The sequence below is a fragment of the Podarcis filfolensis genome, assembly GCF_964270895.1.
Source record: "Podarcis filfolensis genome assembly, chromosome: 2".
NCBI classification, from domain to species: Eukaryota; Metazoa; Chordata; class Lepidosauria; order Squamata; family Lacertidae; genus Podarcis; species Podarcis filfolensis.
Window position 1 is genome coordinate 107,911,051 of NC_139605.1, and position 23,694 is coordinate 107,934,744.

A 23,694-nucleotide genomic window follows, 5' to 3' on the forward strand; every position below is an offset into this window, starting at 1 on the left:
GTGTGTCCACTGGCTCCAAAAGAAGTCAACTCAGGAGTAGAGGAAAGTCCCTTTCAGATGAACCTGCACCAAATGATTGCCACTTTTAATTTCTGGGTCAAAAATAACTGTTTTGGTGAAACGGAAACACTTCCTTAAAGCTTTTTTGATTGTGTGAATATGTTAGCCTGTTAGGTGCAATTATTTCCTCTATCTGCTTTGGCGCTATTTCTCATCCCACCCCACCCCAATGGCTGCTGTTGCCCCTCACTCCTTCCTGGGTTAATCACATGACCACCCCCACCCCCAGCCAGTAAGAAATCATGTAGTGGACATGATGTTTTAATCAAACTCTGTAGGTAATCAAATTTGGCTGTGTGGTGACAAATGAAATCAGGTGATGCTGAAAGCAAGCCGGGTGCAATGGAAATGAGTAGGTCACCATTTTCTCAAGCCTGTGTTGTCATTAGCAAAACCTTTTTGTCAGTACCTGCTGTTTGTTGACTTTATAAGCAATTTACATAGCAAATATATTTTGTGTGTTTGTCTGAGATATACCTATGTAGTATGGAAGACCTTGATTTTCTTTTCCATTGACCCATTCTTTGTGCAAATGAAGGAAAAGTTCTGTGCACTGCCGTCTTGACATGTGTTATTCTTATTTGCACGTGAAGTTAATGTAAAATTTTACCTGGGTTATCGACGTGTGGCACTATTGTCACCCCAAGCCTTCAGTTTTCTGTTTTAAACCATCCTAGACTGAAGCAGAGTCAAAATTAGACCCAACAACTTTCAACATAAGCTTGATGACGAGAAAAACGTTCAGATAGTTTTTTTAAACCAATCACAAGTATACTGTTATTGCATTTGTCAATGAATGCATCTTTGTGCCCTCTCTTGCCCTGCTCACAACTTTCTTTAAGTGATTGACCAATTAATTAAATGAAATTAATTAGCAAAGTACCAAAACCTCAGAGTCAGTGCCTTAACGTGCAATTTATGAGCCACTGCTCAGAATGGCTGCCTGTAACATTGTCTTTCATTCCTGCATAATAGCTTTAAATATGAATGAGCGTCTCCTTAATTCTCTGTCTCGGCGATTAAAAATTTGCCCTTACTGATTGAAGTTGGCCTAATCAATGAGCACTTTAGTTGATTCATCTGCCATTGAAAGCGATTAAACTTTACAGCCCCCAGGGGTGGGGGGAAGACATTTGTGGTAGCTGCCCCATGAGAAGCACCTTTTCTCTGGATTCTCACAAAGGGCCAATAATTAAAAAGCCCTATGAGACCTTCCTGACTGAGCAACCTAGTTTGCTGGGATTAAGTGCCATGTAGCAATCTCACTAAATTCCGCAAGGGATGCTTAAATTAGTACATAATTGAAGCAGAAATTATTCTGTGTTGGCCAGAATAGTGTTCTGATCCTAACAACTTTGGGATTCCCCAGAAGGTTACCAGGAGATCATCAATTAGAGAACCTGCAATGGGAAACACACTTTCCTGAAAGACAGACCATTTTCCATTTCCATTTCCCTCTCAGTGCCCTGTGCGCACTGAGTACAGTGGTACCTTGGTTCTCAAACTTAATCCGTTCCGGAAGTCCGTTCCAAAACCAAGGCACGCGTTCCCATAGAAAGTAATGCAAAATGGATTAATCCGTTCCAGACTTTTAAAAGCAACCCCTAAAACAGCAATTTAACATGAATTTTACTATCTAACGAGAAGATTGATCCATAAAATGGAATTAATAAACAATGTACTGCAGTCACACAATCAAACAAGCAGTAGCTGAACTGGGTTCCACACAGTCACAAAAACAAAACAAAACAAAACAGCCACAAAAGCGCAAAATAAACAGCAAAAACAGACAGACCTCAGCGTACACTCAAAATGAAGCATAACACTCAAAATGGAGCACGTTCAGCTTCCGATAAAACTTGCTTCTGGGTTTGCAGTATTTGGGTTCCAAGTTATTTGAGTACCAAGGTGTTTGAGAACCAAGGTACCACTGTAATAATGCTGAATAGAATGTCCCAGACCTCTCCACAAAGTGGATGGGCTCAACTGACCAATCGGCGTATATCCCTTATAGGATAACCATTGAACTAAAACATACATTCATGATGGCTCCCTTCGTTCCTTTGTACAACACCCAGAGCATCAACGCATGCCTCCAAATAGTGCCAGAGAGGCTCAAAGAATCTTTTAGTGGCATGTGTGAAAAACCTATTTCCACAGCCCAGATTGAATTCTTTGGATTGGAGTGCCTGTCTTTAAAAAAGCAGAACCGCACAAAGGCAGTGAATTATGATTCCCCAGGCTGAAATATTTTTCTTCCATTTATGTGGTGTACAAAGTGAAGCCGTGTGTACTGCTTGTACCTTATGAAACTGAAGCATATTAAAAATAAATCACTCATGGATCATATGCTACTTTTAAAAGGCAGAAATATGCATTTAAAAGATTTGTTCAATCTTAAGCCTGCCTTCCAGCATCAGAGATCAATGTGTCGTCTGATTAAATTGTGCTCTATAGATTTCTCCAGTCAAGTTCATCAAAGAACACATTTCTCTTCTTCTAATGATGCTGAACCTAAAGTTCTCCTCTGAAGTACTTTAATTTTCACTTGGTCATTACAAGAAGACAGTGACTTAATGAACTGCAAATAGAAGAAGAAAGTAGCATAAATCATTTTTTGCATCCTTTTTTCTGTTGTATTAGCATAGCTCCTCTTTCATCATTAGAATGCCTACAGTAATTTCTACATGCATGGCGGCGAAAATTAAATTATACTACACTTTCTGCAATCCAGCGCATCAATAAGCATTTAAAATCATTACCAAAATAATCATGATAAATTAATGTCAAGAAAGTGTAATATTTTATAAACTGTTAAAATAGATGTAGCATTGACAATGCTGTAATGATAATAGTCGGGAGATATTTATCATAAAGAATCAGTCAGAAATCTGCAGGAGCTGTGGTTGTACACTTCGCTTTCGTTGTGTGTGGGATTTTTTGCCTCCCCTAGCCAACTGAAATAAAATTTACTGATTTTTAAATGAATGAATATATTTATAGAAGGTTGATCTTCACTGTATGTAAAACACAGTACATACCACATTTTTTAAAAAATAAAAGGTAAAGGACCCCTGACAGTTAAGTCCAGTCGCGAACGACTCTGGGGTTGCGGTGCTCATCTCGCTTTACTGGCCGAGGGAGCCGACGTTTGTCCACAGACAGTTTTTCCAGGTCATGTGGCCAGCATGACTAAGCCACTTCTGGTGCAACGGAACACCGAAACCAGAGCACCGCGCAGAAACGCTGCTTACCTTCCCTCCACAGCGGTACCTATTTGTGAGAGCAAATTCAGTATCTTAGCAATGGTCTGGGTGAACAAGCTCCTGAATCTGTCAACGTTCCATTTCATTGGATGCCCCCGAGTTATATTATTGTGAGGGAGGGAGAATACCTTCCCTTTATTGACTTCCTTCACACCACACATAATTCTATACATTTATTTCACATCGTCTCTTACTCAAAACTGAAAAAGCCCCAAATCTTGTAACTATGATAGTTGTGCAAAGAAATAATGGCTGCAGTATTTAATGAATTAAATTGCTAAATTCATTAAAAGGCTTGTGGTTGACTAAAAAAACCCTGCAAATTAACCGAGCAACACATTTTTAAGAGTTTCTTTCTTTAGTAAAAGTACATCTAAAACAGCAGGCTCCATTTTAGAAAAGTGTTTTTCCCCCTTTCTATTTTCTAAGATTATGTTTGTTGCAAGTATACCCATGCATTATATAAAAGTAATTAACATATGTTCCCTTTCAGACCCTTTGTTTTATTCATATGCAGATTTATGCAGATTTGATGAAGTGATTAAAACTTACTATTAATCAACAAAGCTTTCTTAAATCAGGCAAATAGTTGAAATATATATATATTGTTAATGATTGGGAATACCACAAGGCACTACAGATTTGTGCTGTAAAGCAGTACAATTTGCTTTGGGGTGGCATTTTTCAATAGTATTCAGATTTTGTCAAAATACAGGTGAAAGACGAAGCTGGTAATAAAACCTGCATAGGTCTTCCTGCAAACTAAGGACTTCCTTAACACTAAAAGTGTTCCATTAACATTACTGAATGCATTTGAGTGACACTGTTCTGTTACAGGTGGGTAGCCGTGTTGGTCTTGTTGGTCTGCCGTAGTTGAAACAAAATAAAAGACTTCTTTCCAGTAGCACCTTAGAGACCAACTAAGTTTGTTATTGGTATGAGCTTTCGTGTGCATGCATTTCGTGTCTCTAAGGTGCTACTGGAAGGAATTCTTTTATTTTGTTTTGACTGTTCTGTTAGTTCCTCAAGGATTTAAGTTCTACAGCAGTTACAAAAATTGACAGGGCATGGGGTGTGAGAGAAACATCTGTTTTCCTACTCCAAATTTTGGAAAGAGAAAGGTTCTCTTTGTAGTGTAGAATTTAAAACACATCCCAAAAATTTTACCCTTTCCCCCCAGTATCATTTTAACTTGGATTGCAAAAAAAAAACAAAAACAAAAAAAACGGCCTGATTCCCACCCCCCCATCCCTTTTTGTCTATTTCATCCATGGTAGAATACCACAATTTCCAGGGAACAATCAGGTTAACACCATGAGTTCTTCCATCTTGCATTATTTCTGTCAACATATGAAAGCCAACAACTACAGAGCATTCGGGAAGACAGTACCCACCAAATGGACTCTCTAGGGAGAAACTTGAATGCTCTCAGGATGTCCTCATTTCATGGACGCTGCTGCTGCTACTGCTCAAATACTGATACTTTCTGTCCGTATATGACAACCTGCATCACCACTTGCAATGGAGGCATGATTACTCAGGGGAGCATTCAAGTTGATTTCTAGAGAGTCCACACTAGAGAAACAACTTGTATGAGTGCTCGTGTATCTGAAATGAGTGTGTAGACTAGTGTGATCGAATCTGAGCAAGTCACTGCTGCAGGAAAGGTACTGAAGGCATTCCACAAAACTGCTCTGAGGAGATCAGGGTTTTGTTTTGTGTTTTATTTTGTGAATAATTTGACTACAGTGGTACCTTGGTTCTCAAACGTAATCCATTCCGGGAGTCTATTCGACTCCCGAAACAGTTCCAAAACCAAGGCATGGCTTCCGATTGGCTGCAGGAGCTTCCTTCACTCAAGTGGAAGCCGCATCGGACTTTCGACTTCCGAAAAACATTTGCAAACCAGAACACTCACTTCCGGGTTTGCAGTGTTTGGGAGCCGATTTGTTCGGCTAGCTAAGTTAAGGGGTGATATGATAGCCATGTTCAAATATATAAAAGGATGTCACATAGAGGAGGGAGAAAGGTTGTTTTCTGCTGCTCCAGAGAAGTGGACACGGAGCAATGGATCCAAACGACAAGAAAGAAGATTCCACCTAAACATTAGGAAGAACTTCCTGACAGTAAGAGCTGTTCGACAGTGGAATTTGCTGCCAAGGAGTGTGGTGGAGTCTCCTTCTTTGGAGGTCTTTAAGCAGAGGCTTGACAACCATATGTCAGGAGTGCTCTGATGGTGTTTGCTGCTTGGCAGGGGGTTGGACTCAATGGCCCTTGTGGTCTCTTCCAACTCTATGATTCTATGATTCTATGAAGTCGTTCAAGAAGCAAGGTACGACTGTACTGTATGCTCAAACCAGCTTGTGGGTGTGTGTTGAATCTCTATTGGAATTAGAGCCGGTATAGAAAGAACATCATATCCCTGAAAGCGTGCACACATATTTTCTGTAACTTCATGCCCGTAGAAAACTATAGGTTAGATGGGAGGGAAAGAAATTCAGCTGGAAAATGCGCTGCTCTCCACTCTGAATAGCCCTGCTTTCCTCTCATGGAAAGGTTGTCAGCATTATTTATTTATTTTGCAAGCCTACCTCTCGGAACGAAATATTGCCGACATAAAATCTAAAGATAAAAGCTGTGCTTTGGACGGAAGCTGCTCTGTACTTCAGGTGAATTCCCAAACAGCTAAAAGTGTAATCTGGCCTGCTGCCATAAGATAGATGCCACACATGGGAGATATAAACATATCCACACCACAGTCTCTTGTTTTCCAATGCTGCGAGGGAGTTGCCATGTATTGAATATGGAAGCCAGCTCCGCAAACCCATTCATCCAGAGCACTTAGATGTCATGCAGCTCAATTCCGTTGATGACAGCCAGGCTTGATTGGCAGACGCCCAGGTGCTTCGACTGGTCCTGCTTGTGTTTCAGATGCATAAAGTAGCTATGTTCCACCTAGGGACTGGTGGACCTCTTCCAATGGTTGCATTAACAGGGAAGAGTGTTCACTGTGGATGCGTGAAACTCTCTCTGCCCATCACTTGTAATGAGTATGTTCCAGGAAGGTGGATTGTCCTGTTAAGTTTGACAATATCTGTCTGATATGTCCATCTTATGTGCCTATCCCTAATGTGCTCTCCCTGCACTGATTGTGTGGTAATGAGGTCTTTGTTGTTCTTTGGGTGGCCTACCTGGGCCACCAGTGAAAGATCATCACTATCTGCTCTGCCTTCCATTTTTTTTTTTTTAATAAATAGCATGTGACACAAAAATGTAATCCACTACACTGACCCCATGCTGGGATATATGTGTAGTGACTTATTGTCTTATTGATGGGCCTACCATTTAGACATTGCAAGCAGTGCTTATATACAAGGGAATATAGTTTTAACCCATATTTATTAATAGTCTTATCTTGTGAGGCTCTATCTGCAGTGTTGATGTTGTCCTCATCCAGGGCAGTAGATTTGCTTATTTCGTCATTCCCCCCCCCCCTAGTTTTCGCATTGAAATCCCCACATAGTAGAATCTCTGTCATTAGGAATGTTTCTTCAGTACATTGCAGCACTTGTTCTAGATACTACCGAGCTTGTTTTGCATCGTGGTTTGTATGTTTATTTTTTTTTTTTTTAAATAATATTTATTAAAATTTTTCAAAAATACAAAAAATATCACTTTACGGGACTCCCCCCTTCCCCCACCCCTACCATATTCCCCTTTCATATTGTTGGCCAAACAAGTTCCCCATTCAAATTGAAACTTAATTTGTTTTACAGTAAAAAAAAGAAAAAAAAAAAAACAAAAAAACCCAGTGTTCTTTCCCCAAGACCCACCCCATGTCATTCCACAATTTCCATTTTTTAATAAAAGAAGCACCCCAGATAATAGAAACAGAAAAGGTAGAGAATAAAAAAATATAATGAATAATAGACCAATTCAGCAAAAAATAACCAAGTTGGCAAGCCTTTGGAGTTTTAGTTCTCCCCCCCCTGTCCCCGGTTTAATTTCCCCCTGACCATCAACCCCTGGTGTCTGCCTGGAATTCTTAAGACCATAAATCACAACTTTTCCCCAGCTCCTTGCTGGCTTTTTCTTTTTTTAAAATTAAAAATAAATTTTTTTGAAAATCAAAATTATTATTATTATCATTATTTTTCAAAACTTTAACTTCAGTCTTTAATAAAACTGTAATAAAACTCCCTCCATTGTTCTTTCCAGGTTGTAGTCTGATTTCCCTTTGTTCCGCTGCTAAAACGTTGTAGTTCGAAAGTTTGGTAAGTCTGCAGGGATGGTTGTTATTCAGGGGCAAAACCTTACGTTCAGTCCCTTCCTTTCTTCAATAGAAAAATCTATTGTCTCCTTTAAAAAAACAAAAAAGAAAACACCCTGAAGACGAGATGTTATTTCCGTTTTGCAGCTTTCCCAGAAGATAACCAGTCCTGTAAAGTTCCATTGGTGTTTTTCCACTTTCCCAATCCTTGTAATGTCCCGAAACTCCTCAAGGGGGATTGTTGTATCTTTGTTTCCTCTAATCCAAAAGTCAATTTGTTATCCATATTCGCCATTTTGTATCCAAATTTTAACAAGTTGTAGCAAATTGTATCAAATTTAACCAGCCAAGTTCTCATAATAAAATCCACTCCGCTTTTCGACTTTGACAGCTATTTTGACAGCTGTCAAGATCTCCGACTCCTTTCACCAGGCTCTCTCTTCAGTCACCCCGGTTCCCAGGGGGGGGGGTTGCGTTTCCCTTCTCCAGTTCCTCCTCCAGCACAGTTCTTGTAGTTCCCCATCGTGAAATTTTGGATTTTTATCAGCAATGCAGGCCTTTTTGGGTCTTGGTTTCCCCGTCCTTGTTTTGGAAAGTTTACAATAGGGAGGGGACTGACTTCCTTTTTGGATCCCCCCCGCTCGTATCCAATTCGAAAAAAAAAATTTTTTTTTTTTTCCTCCTTTTGAACCCGATTTCCAAATTTACTCACGGGTTGTTGTTGAAAAGTCCGAATTTTCAATGGAAGAAGTCAGCGCTCTCCGCCGAATGGCATGCGGCTTCGCTCAGCAGGGGAAGCAGAGAACTCAAGGCACCACGCTTCTCCCCGGCACCCGATCCGTAGCCTTTAAAAAGGCTCCTTCACGAGTCGGGAGGGCGCTAACGGTGCAAGCCGAGTCTCCATGTCCACGGCCTCCGTGGCCGTGGTTTCTAAGGGTCCCCGCATCGCCGGTGCGGTAGAACCCAGCCCCTGCCGAGCAGACTCCCTCCGGAGCTCGGAGGGAGTCCGCCATTCGGCGATGGCGCCAACCCGGAAGTCCCCGTGGTTTGTATGTTTAGGAGGGATGCGGGTGGCGCTGCGGTCTAAACCACAGAGCCTAGGGCTTGCCAGTCAGATGGTCAGTGGTTCGAATCCCTGCAATGGGGTGACCTCCTATTGCTCGGTCCCAGCTCCTGCCCACCTAGCAGTTTGAAGGCATGTCAAAGTGCAAGTAGATAAATAGGTACCGCTTCGGTGGAAAGGTAAATGGCGTTTCCATGGTCCGCCAGAAGTGGCATAGTCATGCTGGCCACGTGACCCGGAAGCTGTCTGCGGACAAACGCCGGCTCCCTTGGCCTATAGAGGAAGATGAGCGCTGCAACCCCGCAACTGGACCTAACGGTCAGGGGTATCTTTACCTTTACCTTTATGTTGTTGTTGTTTAGTCATTTAGTCGTGTCCAACTCTTCATGACCCCATGGGCCAGAGCACGCCAGGCACTCCTGTCTTCCACTGCTTCCCGCAGTTTGGTCAAACTCATGCTGGTAGCTTCAAGAACACTATCCAACCATCTCGTCCTCTGTCGTCCCCTTCTCCTTGTGCTGTCCATCTTTCCCAACATCACTGCCTTGCCGTGGCAAAGGGGCTTGAATAACTCAGAGAAGCTATGAACTATGCCGAGCAGGGCATCCAAGATGGACAGGTCATAGTGGAGAGTTTTGACCAAACATGATCCACCTGGAGCAGGAACTGGCAAGCCACTCCAGTATCCCTGCCAAGAAAACTCCTTTAACTTTATACATTTAGACAAATAAATGAATTCATTTTGGGGTGGTGTACTAATACCGCCTGGATATAACCATTATTTGTTAATGTCAGATCCTCTATATCCATTTGTAAGTCACAAGCGAAGAGGACGGCCAAACCACCACCATTTGGCTTTTTAAACAGTTAGGCGGGACACTATTTTGTAGCCCTAGAAATGATAATTCAGAACAGCCTACAGTAGGGAGATTCCACTTCTTCTTACAGGGTAGGAGGAGTGTGGCAAATTTGTCCCTCCCCCATAAATGGTATGAATGGCATTGTCAATGGGCAGAAGTTAACTTAGGAAGCAGGAGTGCCAGCTTGGCCTTGCAACCATGAGTGTCCAGGGCTGTGGGTGCCATGCAGCATGCATGGACCTGGCACTGAAATTTGTGGGTGCCCGCCCCCTTCATGGGGAATTTTGTGGGTGTTTGATCACCCATGGCCCCAGGGAGTTGGCACCTATGATAGGAAGCAGGTAATTTGATGGCCAAATCTATATGAAGAGGTTCAGTCTGGGAATACAGTATTTGTACAGTGGTACCTTGGGTTACATGCGCTTCAGGTTACATACGCTTCAGGTTACAGACTCCGCTAACCCAGAAATAGTGCTTCAGGTTAAGAACTTTGCTTCAGGATGAGAACAGAAATCATGCTCTGGCAGTGCGGCGGCAGCAGGAGGCCCCATTAGCTAAAGTGGTGCTTCAGGTTAAGAACAGTTTCAGGTTAAGAACGGACCTCCGGAACGAATTAAGTACTTAACCCGAGGTACCACTGTATTTGTATACTAAGTACGATGGTTAAGAGTCAAACTGCATTTGACCAAGTCAGACCATTGGTGGGTCTAATTCAGTTCCTACACAAACTATCATCAGCTCTCCGGGGTTTCAGATAGGAATCTCTCCCAACAATACCTGGAGACACCAAGAATTAAACGTGAAACTTTTTGCATGCAAAGCATGTGCATTACTTCCAAACTACAGGCACTCCCAACGTATTAATCCCAGATCATCCCCGTGTGCCTCTAACAGGGTCAGCAACACCATAGTTCACCACCCCTCTATAGCACTGCTCAGGTCAGTAATTTTGCTCCCAGGTGTGTCATCGCATTAAGGGTAAGACCGTTGTTATCATCAGTGACAATCTGATGGATACACGGTTCTCGGAAATCGTTTCGGATGATTACGTTGTGGCCAAGCTCCAGCCTAGTGGGGCGAAACCTGGAACTGCTGTTCTCTCTGCAGCTGACAAACATTTAATTTAGCAACGAGGTTCTCTCGTAGAGTTTTAAATGGTTTGTGATTAGATATTTCTGCATAGAGGGAGGCCAGTGCTGTACTGAACAGAAAGTATTAAAACCACATTTAATAATGATAATCCAAGAGATTTAAACTCTCTGTGATTTACTGCCATGCCATTTTTTAATCGTAGGAACTGGGCAGATAGCCATCAGTACACTATCCAGAGAGCTTTAGGGTATAATGCATGCTTGTGTTTCATGGCTCTTCACATACAACATATAAGGGTATGTTAAAATTTGTTGAATAGCCCCTATAAACAGAGCTGGCTCATCCCCACTATATAAAACCTTACAACGTTTTATCTCCCCCCCCCACCCCCGCCGCCTTACACAAATGTTGTGTTTTGAGGCTGTTTTAACTACAGCTTCACGATGAAGGCCGATTCAGATTGGCAGAGTCGAGGGGTCAGAAGAGAGAGCCACTTCTCATTTGACATTTTTTCATCAAAAGCAATGTCATTTAGATAGGGCTAGGAACTGGGTGGGTGGGAACTGTGTTGCTGTGATCACATTGAGTGATTTCTATGCAGTACTCATGGCTCAGATCCAAGCAGCTTTTTGCCGAAGGTGAAGGCATGTCTACTCACATGGGAGCAGTTACTGATTTCTCCCACACACCCACACCCAACTGCAGTCATCCCATTCCACGCCATTCCAATGAGTCTCCAACCACCAGATTTTCAGAAGTTGCAAGGAACAACAATGGGGAGAAGAAAATGGGAAAGTTCTGTTGCACAAGAGGAACTCTGTCCATGTTCCTTAGGACCCAAATCATTATATCTGTGGGGTGGCTAGTTAGAATCATAGAATTGTAGAGTTGGAAGGGGTCACTAGGGTCATCTAGTCCAACTCCCTGCAATGCAGGAATCTTTTGCCCAATGTGGGGCTCAAACCCACTACCCTGAGATTAAGAGTCGCGTGCTCTACCAGCTGAGCAATCCCAGATCAGTTCTACATGCTGCCAAATAATTCATTAGATCCAGTGCTGCCAGCAAAACCAACTTATTCTGTGCCAGCATGAGGAATGCTCTCCCTCCCCCGATGGCACCAAGAAGCAGGGAAGAAACAAGAAAGTTCTTATGATTTATTTCAGTCATCACAGTGAAAGAATCCAGTCATTCCTCAATGATGACGTTGCTCGCACTGAGCTCCTTCCCTCTCCCTCTATGGCGTCTCTCTGTGGTCTACTGCCTCTGTGCTCTTTATTCTTGCACACGTAACAAATGCCACATTTTGGGAGAAGGGGATTCCAGTGACATGTCAGATAGCTGCTCTGCCTCCACCTCATAACTCTGCTGTTCACCTGTCTCTGAGCTGTTATCTTCCTCAAAGCCCTGCTGTAATTTGAGACGGCCTTCTTCTTCTCTGAGAGCTACAGGAGAAAGGGAGGGTGCGACCTCCATCATTCCTCCTCCTCTTCAGTCCCGTCCCTGACATTTTGGTTTTCTCCCCACCCTCCTCCTAGCTAACACTGAGACTTACTTATGGAAGAGCAAGCTGACAGACAGCAATGGCTGTAACAAGAAGGCAGCCAGCTGGGGGGCTGTCCAAGAGCAGACTTGAGGGTGCTGGGGCTGTGCCCCATTTGCCTTAAGCGAGCAGCCTCCTCTGCTTCCCACTGCCGAACTTACAGCTGAACTCATGAGCAGCCAACACCTCAGCAAGAGGACAGGGGAAAACCTGAAAGCACAGCTTCATAGCCCCTTCCCCTCTTCACACGAGTAGCAACTCTAAGGCAGCTTGGACTTAGAGAGTGTCATGATGTTGGAAGCTGGCCTATAAGTTGCACGCACATGTATTTCTATTCATTTTTAGTTTTAAAAAGGTTAAAGCACTCTACACATGCAAAAGGGCTATGAAAGGAAAGTTTGGTAGGGAAGAAGCAGAGCTTGGATGTGCAGCGTTTCTCCCCAGAGAGAGGGCTAATGATACCCATCGGAGAGAGAGAAAATAAGTGATCTGGCCTCACCGCAGAGGGTGCTTGCTTCAGATCAGGCTTCCCACTGTCACTGTATTTTGGTTGACTAGCAAAGAACCGTGCCGTCCCTCCTGGTTATAAAGGCCACTTTAGATTGACAGATAGCGTTCACTGTCAATGAAATGCTCTCTGCTTGCTAATTTACAGTAGTTTGGCATATTGATTTGCATAGGGTTCTCTGGGACTTTCGTCGTTACTCATCTGAATGAAAACATATTGGTATTCCTTTGTTAAAAAAAAAGAAAGAAAGAAATTAGGAACTAGGAAGCATCTGGCAGTTTGAATCCCCACGAAGGGGTAAGCTTCCGTTACTTGGTCCCAGCTCCTGCCAACCTAGCAGTTCAAAGGCACGTCCAAGTGCAAGTAGATAAATAGTACCGCTCCGGCGGGAAGGTAAAAGGTGTTTCTGTGCCGCTGCTCTGGTTCACCAGAAGCAGCTTAGTCATTCTGGCCACATGACCCGGAAGCTGTATGCCGGCTCCCTCAGCCAATAAAGCAAGATGAGCACCACAACCCCAGAGTCGACCGCGACTGGACCTAACGGTCAGGGGTCCCTTTACCTTTACCTTAAGCATCTGAGAGTCAACTCATTCCTAGATCAGCTTTGTTGAAATCTTAACATTAGGTTAGCAGACAATCTCATTCTTAATATTGCTACCAATTTTGCACACATTTTAAAGGAGGATTGCTGCTCACCCACCCCAATTCCCCCTGACCCTTCTCCTATGCCTGTAATGGCATCCAGATATAGCGCAGGATTCACATTCTGAGTCCCATCAATAGAAGCCCTGCACAAGGACTTCGCTTGTAGAACAAGGGTTTCCCCCTACTGCTCCACACACATGCCTGATTTTCTTTCTTTTTTGTCAATTCTAATTAATTCCACTATAATTTTCCATTGAAACTATTTCCTGCAAGCCATTTTTTTATTTGTTTCATCACCTGCTTAAGATGTGGTAAGGGATGTGGGTGGTGCTGTGGTCTAAACCACTGAGCCTCTTGGGCTTGCCCAAGAAGGTCGGCAGTTCGAATCCCCGCGACGGGGTGAGCTCCCGTTGCTCTGTCCCAGCTCCTGTCAACGTAGCAGTTCGAAAGCATGCGGGAAGGTAAACAGTGTTTCCACGCGCTCTGGCTTCCGTCATGGTGTCCCGTTGCGCCAGAAGCGGTTTAGTCATGCTGGTCACATGACATGGAAAGCTGTTTGTGGACAAACACCGGCTCCCTAGGCCTGAAGGCAAGATGAGCACTGCAACCAAGTCTGATTGGACTTAACCATCCAGGGGTCCTTTACCTTTACCTTGTACTTTTATTACGTGGTTCTTCAGGGTGGTTTTGGAGGACACTATAGAGTAATCAACCCAGTTGTGCCAGCCAGCCATATTTTTCCATAGGGTCTCTCCACCCTCCAAAGCACAAGCAACTCCACAATTCCTCCATCAGGAATGTCCTCTGAACAGGCTTCTGCTCACAGGAACTCTGGTTCAAACCCACAGGCCCTCCTTTTTCCTTCTGCTGTGTTTGAGGGTGCAGCTCTTTTTTGTCAATTTTTTAAAAAGCATTTGTTGCTGCTATACTGTTTCTGAGTTTTTTGGTTTGTTGAAAGCAGCTCTGGATTCTTTGAAGAGAAACAGGATATGCATTTTAAGAAATAACAAATCACCACCTACTGAATTTCCTGCGTTGGTCGGTTGTGAAAGGAACACAAACTCTGCCAGGGGAGGCTGGCAATCCTAAGAGGGAACTGGGACGCTGACAAGATGGGATAGAAAACAGTGAAATAGGAAGATCTCTGAAATGAGCACCTTACAGGGAGGCATGGCTCCTTATCATCCTCAAAGAAGCTTCCCCCTCCATCCACTCCTCGGGAATAATAATAATAATAATAATTTATTATTTATACCCCGCCCATCTGGCTGAGTTTCCCCAGCCACTCTGGGTGGCTCCCAATCGAGTGTTAAAAACAATACAGCATTAAATATTAAAAACTTCCCTAAACGGGGCTGCCTTCAGATGTCTTTTAAAGATAAGATAGCTCCTTATTTCCTTCGCATCTGATGGGATGGCATTCCACAGGGCGGGCGCCACTACCGAGAAGACCCTCTGTCTGGTTTGTCTCTTGGCAGAACTATAACAATTGAAATATCTCATGGCAGCCTGCATCGTGTAATTAACTTTCATAGACAAGAGCCTCCTTCAGCTAGTGAGCTTGATATGATGCCTTTTATAAAAAAATCAATGTGCATATGAGATTTGGGAGCTGTCATATCCACAAAGCAAATGCCACTTAAATCAGTGTTATGAGTTCACACATTGCTGCCAAGTCATACGCCGCTCTGAGTTTCGTACAAAGTGCTTTTGAATGCTGTAAGAAAAACCCAATACGAGAAAAAGGGCTTCTTTGCAATAAATCCAGATGTGATGAGTGCCCTGCCTTAGCCTCCAAGGTGTGCTGAGAAACCGTGTTGCTCCACGTGCTCTGTTGACAGGCTCATGCAAAATTCAGCTCTGCCCGTTCCCTCCTCAGCAGCTCTCTTTTCTGCAAGAAAGGCTGCATCAACCCTCACCAGCAGCCAATGGAAGCCTTGTTTTGGTGCTCCTGGAATCTCCTCTTGCGCCAACTGCTGTGTGAGCTCTCTTAACATCCCCACTCAGACAGCGCAGGCAGCTGTTGCGGGTGGAAAGGCCTTCCCCAGTGGTGCTAAAGCTAGCAGATGTTTTCTCCGCTCTTCACGGAGTAGTGACAGTTTGCTGAAACAAAGCTGCGAGACAAACAGAGAAGTGAGCTCCCAAACACGTCCTACATGGATGACCTTGTGCACCATGTGTTGCCTGCCATCAGCAGCATAGTTAGGTACAAAATCAATGGCCCTCTACGTGGGAGGAACAAAGCCAGAGCGATCTGACAGATTTTACAGCTGCCAGAACTGCCCCCTGCATCCATATACATAGAGAGAGAGAGTGAGAAGAGCACATTGAAACCGGAGTTTTGAAGATTGCTTGTAGGAGTTGCTCCTGTGGCTCAGAACATGATTAACTGGGCAATTGTGGTTGCAGAGAAAAATAAATATCAGGCTGCTTATACCCATGCCAAACCCTCAAGTCCACAGATTTCATATCGTCTCATTGGGTAGTAAATGATGGGCTTTATTAGGTAGGTGAGGAATAGATTAACTAGATTCTGTCCCTCTACAGGCCAATGTGTGTGGGTTGATGCAAAGAAAAAAAAATGTGGTTGCAAGCCTTTTTCAAAGTGCAGGGCTTTTGCAGACGCTCCCACAAAAAAAGCCCTCTCAGCAGAGTTTAAATCCCATCTTAAGCAATTTAAATGAAAGTGTAGGAATTAGCCATTAGACTGATCTCTTTTGTTTCCCTGTTTATCAAAGAAACAGGCTACAGACTGAAAAGTAATTTTAAAACATAGTTTACTCACAGTTCTTATTCATGCTTCACAGTGACAGCAGCAAAAAGTAATGTAGGTAAGATACTTTCATTTACAGCGAAAACAGTTTCAGGTATGTGTCTGATGCTGGAGCAAGCAGGCAGGCATCTGCTTCCTTGACTGGTTGAAGAGGAAGAGGAAAAGAGAAGGATCAGGAAATACTTCCTTCCCAGGAGAGGAGGGGAAATGACATCACACAAAACCTTCTCTACCAGTTACATTTGCATGGTTTGAGTTGACCTATCAGCAATACAGCTCTATGGTCTTAACCCCTTCACATGCTAACTAGCAAGAATATGCAGTTAGATTTGACTGCGTATCTCCCACAGTAAATGTATCAGGAAATACAGCAAGCTGCTTTGTGGCAAGCCAGACGATTAGTCTGTTTAGTTCAGTATTATTTCTACGCTGGGACATTCCCAGGTTGCAATCCTATGGAGCTGGTAGGTCCATTCTGCAGCAGTCGCTTCACCACATCCAAGCCCTGCTAGTTCACTTCAGCTAAGACAGGAGCTACAGGAAGCTTTGCTACTTGCTCTCTTAAAAAATAATAACAATCCCCTCTTTTTGTCCACATTGGAAGGAAAATCAGCTTTACCAGCTGATGTAGTTTCAGACCTGATCTGTGGATGTGACATTAAAGAAGAGTGGCTTTGTATCCAAGGTCACCTCTGTCTATCTCCCAACATGCCCACACACAAAAACATACTAGGCCCCACCACCATCAGTGAAACTGCTGGAGCATATGGTGGACTCCTCCAAGGGCCTAACTGCCAGTCTGCCAGTGGTAGTCACCCGCAGAGTGGCACTTGACACCATTTCCAATGGCCTCACAGCTGGACTTTGATCAGCTTTAAGAGTGCTCTGTTAATACATGTTCTACCTTCAAATGGACTTCTCAGTGGTCTCCCATCCAGACTGCTGACTTACTCAACACCTGCATTAGCAGCACACCCACATACATATATTCATACGGGTGGCACTGTGGTCTAAACCACTGAGCCTCTTGGGCTTGCTGATCAGAAGGTCGGCGGTTCAAATCCCCATGACAGAGTGAGCTCCCATTCTCTGTCCCAGCTTCTGCCAACCTAGCAGTTTGAAAGCACAACAGTGCAAGCAGATAAATAGGTACCACTGCGGCGGGAAGGTAAACGGCATTTCCATGTGCTCTGGTTTCCATCACGGAGTTCCATTGCACCAGAAGCAGTTTAGTCATGCTGGCCACATGACCCAGAAAGCTGTCTGTGGACAAATGCCGGCTCCCTCAGCCTGAAGTGAGATGAGTGCTGCAACCCCATATTTGCCTTTGACTGGACTTAGCCATCCAGGGATGGTTACAAAAAATAGTTTCAGTAACAGCAACAACCCCTCTCCCAACAAAAACTCCTAAGCAATTCTCCAACCCAAGAGCAAGAAGGTTACAGCATCCATTGTACGAATCTGTTTTTAGTCCATCCGGAATTGGAGTCCAGTTTTCCACAGAAATCTTGTCTGGCTTTTATGGTTGCCTGGATCGGGGCCTCTTTGATGCTCACTGGTCATTCTGCCACTGTGCTGCACTGAGTAGGCTCACAGTTCAGCTCTCTCCAGACTAACCACGAGTTTATTCATGGTTTATGGTGTGTGGTTTGTTCAAGAGAGCGAACCCACGTCTTGGGTAAGGCAACACTCTTGGCTTAGTGCAAGGTTGCAGAAGTGAATCCAACTGGAAGGCCAGATCCTTATATCCCCCACCTTGAACCCCAACTCTGGTAGGTGAGTCATTTTGGACTCACAGCTGTCCATGGAGGCGCAGGTCAATTCTATGCCCAGGGCAGCTGTCTACCAGCTCCATCTGGTACGCAGGCTGAGAACCTACCTGCCCACAGACTGTCTCGCAAGAGTGGTGCATGCTCTGGTTATCTCCCTCTTGGACTGCTGCAATGCGCTCTACGTGGGGCTACCTGCGAAAGTGACCCGGAAACTACAATTAATCCAGAATGCGGCAGCTAGACTGGTGACTGAGAGTGGTCGCCAAGACCATATAACACTGGTCTTGAAAGACCTACACATTGACTCCCAGTACGTTTCCAGTCACAATTCAAAGTGTTGGTGCTGACCTTTAATGCCCTAAACAGCCTCGGCCCAGTATACCTGAAGGAGCGTCTCCACCCCCATCATTCAGCCTGGACACTTAGGTCCGGCTCTGAGGGCCTTCTGGCAGTTCCCTCACTGCAAGAAGTGAGATTACAGGAACCAGGCAGAGGGCCTTCTCGGTCATGGTGCACACCCTGTGGAACGCCATCCCATCAGATGTCAAGGAAATAAACAACTATCTGACTTTTAGAAGACATCTGAAGGCAACCCTGTTTAGGGAAGTTTTTAATGGTTGATGTTTTATTGTGTTTTTATTATTCTGTTGGGAGCCACCCAGAGTAGCTGCGGAAACACAGCCAGATGGGCGGGGTATAAATAAATTATTATTATTATTATTATTATTATTATTATTATTATTATTATTAGTGGGTGCCACTGCCAACCAGCCAAACACAAGACATCAAGTGGTGACCTCAAAGGGTCTTGCAGCACTGATTAACTGATCAAAGGAGAACAAGTCCCTTTGAAGGTGCACTGTGAGTGCCAATCACCTACTTCAAAGGTGTTTGCTCTCACTGGCAATCAGCTGGTGAGCACTGAGTGGGAGCCCCTTAAGTCTGTTTGCAGGCATGGTAGGGATCCAAGCTACGCTTGCAACCAGACATTTTTCCTCTCCCAGTTTGCAGAGGGTAAACGGCCTGCGGATGCACGGTTTGAACTTAAGCTGCACTTCGAAGCAGCCATTCAGAGGGGAAATACCCATTTGTGTGTGTGGCTTGAATCCATACCATGACTGCAAACGGGCTTTCTTTCAGCACCCATCAGCTCATTGGTGCTGAGAATAAACTCAGCGGCTGCACTTGGGCATTCCTGCCCACAGCGGTTGACCCCTCCTTATAAAGATGGTTGAAATAATAAAGTTCTGCTTTATTACCATAAAAATTACTAACGCTAACAGAAGGTTATGTATGAAGAATCCCTGTATTTGTTGCCAGATGGGCGGGGTACAAATAAATTATTATTATTGTTGTTGTTGTTGTTGTTGTTGTTGTTGTTGTTGCTTTTCTTTTGTCAGTTTTTCCCCCAGTTACAGCATAATGACCATTGCCAGCACCCCAAAGATACAGTAGCAGGGTATTGCGTCATACCTTATACAAAGCTAGCAAACAAACAACAAACAGTAAGACGGAAAAATGGCAACACACCAATGTAAATTTTAAGACATCCATAGTTCCTGAGCTGGCCTAGATGGTGAATGTTGCTTTTCTAATGTGCTGAACATGGCCAGTAATAAAGAATGCTACCTACTAACGTCGAACTCATTTGTTGAGCTTAAATCCATGTGTAGCCAAAATTGTGCCACCCGTGCAGAAGATGGGGAGGTACCAGTAGGCTTGGGGAAGCCTCAAGGTTTGTAGATGGGAATAAAAGGAGAACCACCTCCATCAAGTCAATGTGATCTGAGTAGCTCAGTAGCCACAGACTTCTGTGTGTCTGAAGGATTGGCACGGAGGGAATGAAACAGAACCAGAAATTTCTGGCTATTTAGAACACTGGACAGGAGCACCCCACACCATAATATTTTGTTGCAGTCCCCTATTGTCATAATAGTGCCCATGCTGGCGAACGTTGCACCCACCTTGTCGATATAAAGCAACATTCCATGTTTCATCCACTTTCGTAATGGCTGAAAAGTCTATCAGCGCAGAATATTTGTGTATTTTTCAAGCAGATGGTTGCACAGCAGGAAGATAAATGCTTTGTATCACCTCTTGACAAGGGAAGGTGAGGGATGGGACTGTCAGGAAACTGAAAATATCTCAAGATTTTATTATGATGATGGGCAATGCCTTGGAGGGGGGGTTGTCTTTCACAGATAGCATGTGTTTCTAAACAATAATGTAGCAACATCATATATCTGACTTCTTTTTTCAGTATCATTCTATTTATCATGGAAGTATTTTAATCTAAAAGTCTTAAGCTTTGACATTCAATGAAAGGAGCAGCTCACCCTTTCGACTGAGCTGTGTGTGCACATATTAAGGATGGTTTTGCTCTGGTTTTGCTCCAGAGTTAATTCATTTAAACTATATTTATAACTATCTTTCCAGTCCTTAATTCACTTTAGCTCTGATTGACATCCAGAGTAGTTAAGAATAGCTACTGCCGTACTGATGGTGTCACTGGTTGACCAGACCCTATAAACCTCAAAGGATGGCTAGAGTGCCATCTAAATGGTGGCCACTCTCAGCGCAGAGCCTACCAGACAGATTAACACCCACCCAGGCTGACCATTCAATTCTTCTAGGGAGCAAAGAGTATAAAAGGTTTTCTTTCCCAGCTGAGCTTTCCTTGAGCAACATGGTATTTTTGAGCTCTGGTGTGTTCTTGTATCTTCCATTTCATCCATCTCGCAGTGAGAGTCTCTGCTCCTGGTATGTCCCACGGAGGACCTTACGGTCTTCAAATAAAAACATATTGGAGATTTCGGGCCATGGGGAGGTTAGGCTGGCCTCAATCAGAGCCAGGGCTTTTTTGGCTGTGGCCCCAATCTGGTGGAACGCTCTGTCACAAGAGGCTTGGGCCCTGCGGGACTTGACATCTTTCTGCAGGGCCTTCAAGACAGAGCTGTTCCACCAGGCCTTTGGCCAAGGCACAGTCTGACCCCCCCTCTCTCCTTCTGTAATCCTCATAGAACTCTAGCCCAATGGTTGCCATTAATTTGATTCTGAATTGATTTTAGAATGTATTTCAATTAATTGACTGTGATTTTATGTAAACTGTGCTATTTCTACTGTTGTTAGCTGCTCTGAGCCCAGCTTTGGCTGGGGAGGGCAGGATATAAATAACATTATTATTATTATTATTATTATTATTATTATTATTATTATTATTATCATGCAATGCTTCAAATGCAGATTCAGAAGCACAACTAATTTTTCACTTCTGTTATTCCTGCATTTAAAGCAATGTCTGAATTGGCCTGACTAAAGGTCAGAACTCACCTGGAGTACTGTGTCCAGTTCTGGGCACCACAGTTCAAGAAGGACACTGACAAACTGGAACGTGTCCAGAGGAGGGCAACCAAAATGGTCAAAGGCCTGGAAACGATGCCTTATGAGGAACGGCTAAGGGAGCTGGGCATGTTTAGCCTGGAGAAGAGGAGGTTAAGGGATGATATGATAGCCATGTTCAAATATATAAAAGGATGTCACATAGAGGAGGGAGAAAGGTTGTTTTCTGCTGCTCCAGAGAAGCGGACACGGAGCAATGGATCCAAACTACAAGAAAGAAGATTCCACCTAAACATTAGGAAGAACTTCCTGACAGTAAGAGCTGTTCGACAGTGGAATTTGCTGCCAAGGAGTGTGGTGGAGTCTCCTTCTTTGGAGGTCTTTAAGCAGAGGCTTGACAACCATATGTCAGGAGTGCTCTGATGGTGTTTCCTGCTTGGCAGGGGGTTGGACTCGATGGCCCTTGTGGTCTCTTCCAACTCAATGATTCTATGAAAGCTAGGTCAGCTCTCAGTCCTGAATTTAGTGTGCAGCATAGTTGGTGCCACAAATATAACTCACATTTCCAAACTGCAAGCCACTTGGGGGTGTGACTACACAGTGCTGAACATTTGAGGCATGTCTCAGACTCTGAGCAAGTAAATTGAAAGCTGCAAAATTTAGATGCCATTTAAGTCAGTGTCTGGTTTTACCAGAGTTTTAGCTTTTTTAATGTAGTCCTCGGCCCCATTCATCTTTCCAAATTTGGGGGAGATGTGTGAATGTGATTAGGCAAGCATTTGACAATTGTTCGGACCAATGTGTTATGTTCTGAATCCTCTATCAGTTTGTTGGAACTATATTTTATTACAGACTTTGGGGTGCCTTCATATTGTAAACCGTTCTGTGATCTTCTGATGAAGGGTGATATAGACATTTAATAATGATGAAGATGATGCATGGAATATTGTGTTTGTTGTTGTTCAGTCATGTAGTCGTGTCCGACTCTTTGTGACCCCATGGACCAGAGCACGCCAGGCACTCCTGTCTTCCACTGCCTCCTGCAGTTTGCTCAGACTCATGCTGGTAGCTTCGAGAACACTGTCCAGCCATCTCGTCCTCTGTCATCCCCTTCTCCTAGTGCCCTCAATCTTTCCCAGCATCGGAGTCTTTTCCAGAGAGTCTTCTCTTCTCATGAGGTGGCCAGAGTATTGGAGCCTCAGCTTCAGGATCTGTCCTTCCAGTGAGCACTCAGGGCTGATTTCCTTCAGAATGGATAGGTTAGTTTTCCTGATTATAGAGCTAACATTTCTGTCCCATTTTCTGATGTTCCTTTCACACTGTAGTACCTGCTGTGTACATACCGGCATTTCACACTAAATTTTATTCGTACCAACTGGGCATGGTGTGACACAACAACCAACATCTTTGAGCAACCTCACTGCCCCCTCCCACCCTTTCCACACAGGTGTGCTTCTGTTGCAACATCACTCTGCCATGAAAACATCAGGGGGAAGCTGTATGCCAGTATACTGCCCCAAATTTTGTCCCTTTACTCTGGTGATTTCCTGGCATAAGGGATCAAATAACACAGAAACATATGCTATATTCCATTAGTTTTCTAGAATTAGCTTTGATGTCATGTGAAAGCTCAAATATAACATGGAAATTAACAATTTAGGAAAGGCTGAAGAAATGGAATAAACTGCCAGGTGAATGCAACCTTTGTCTGCATTTTAACATTAAAGGCAGGACCTTGTTAAACCTGGTGTGTGTGCTCACACTTTCTTAAAAAAGAGTACAAGCTGTCCTATTCTTTCTGCTGTAAACACAGTAATGCTACATTACAGATCCGGGTCGCCTGATGTCTGACTGATTGTGCTGACGATGCTGTAATTGCTCATTGTACTTGCATCTTAATGAGCTTGCATGTGCATTGCCATCCATTTAATGAAAGTGCTGAATGGAAATGTCCGTGTCTGCACATCTCACAACATATATTTCAGCCTCGTTAATAAAATCAATCTGTTAATCAGTTCGCCCAATACAGTGAAAGCCTAATAGAGAACAGGGAATGTATGTGTGCGGACACACACACACATCATCAAGAAAGGAATTATAATGTATTCTTTCTGAGCACAATTGGGACAGGCCAGGGCCTTGCCTTTCATGTGACCTTCTGAGCTACTGCCTTATGCTGCTGTTTTCTCCCAACTCTGTCTGGCTGTGTGCTTGATAACATAGAAGCCGGCACACAACAAGGCATTCCCAGTAATCAGCAACATGCATGGGAAAAGGATGTTGTTGTTGTTGTTTAGTCATTTAGTCGTGTCCGACTCTTCGTGTCCCCATGGAGCAGAGCATGCCAGGCACTCCTGTCTTCCACTGCCTCCCGCAGTTTGGTCAAACTCATGCTGGTAGCTTCAAGAACACTATCCAACCATCTCGTCCTCTGTCGTCCCCTTCTCCTTGTGCCCTCAATCTTTCCCAACATTGACTCCCTTTCCCAACATTGACTCCCTTTCC

The 23,694-nt window shown here is 43.9% G+C and overlaps 1 protein-coding gene and 1 long non-coding RNA gene across 5 annotated transcripts in view; both read left to right on the top strand.

Moving 5' to 3' along the window:
* The window catches only part of CA10 (carbonic anhydrase 10), a 354,321-nt gene that overhangs the window by 212,840 nt on the left and 117,787 nt on the right, over positions 1–23,694 (top strand). The gene's annotated exons all lie outside the window — the stretch shown is intronic.
* Positions 5,420–23,694, top strand: part of LOC310755791 — a 37,522-nt gene continuing 19,247 nt past the window's right edge. Inside the window, exon 1 of the long non-coding RNA XR_014544550.1 lies at positions 5,420–5,641. This is a non-coding gene — a long non-coding RNA (uncharacterized lncRNA). The remainder of the gene's footprint in view (positions 5,642–23,694) is intronic.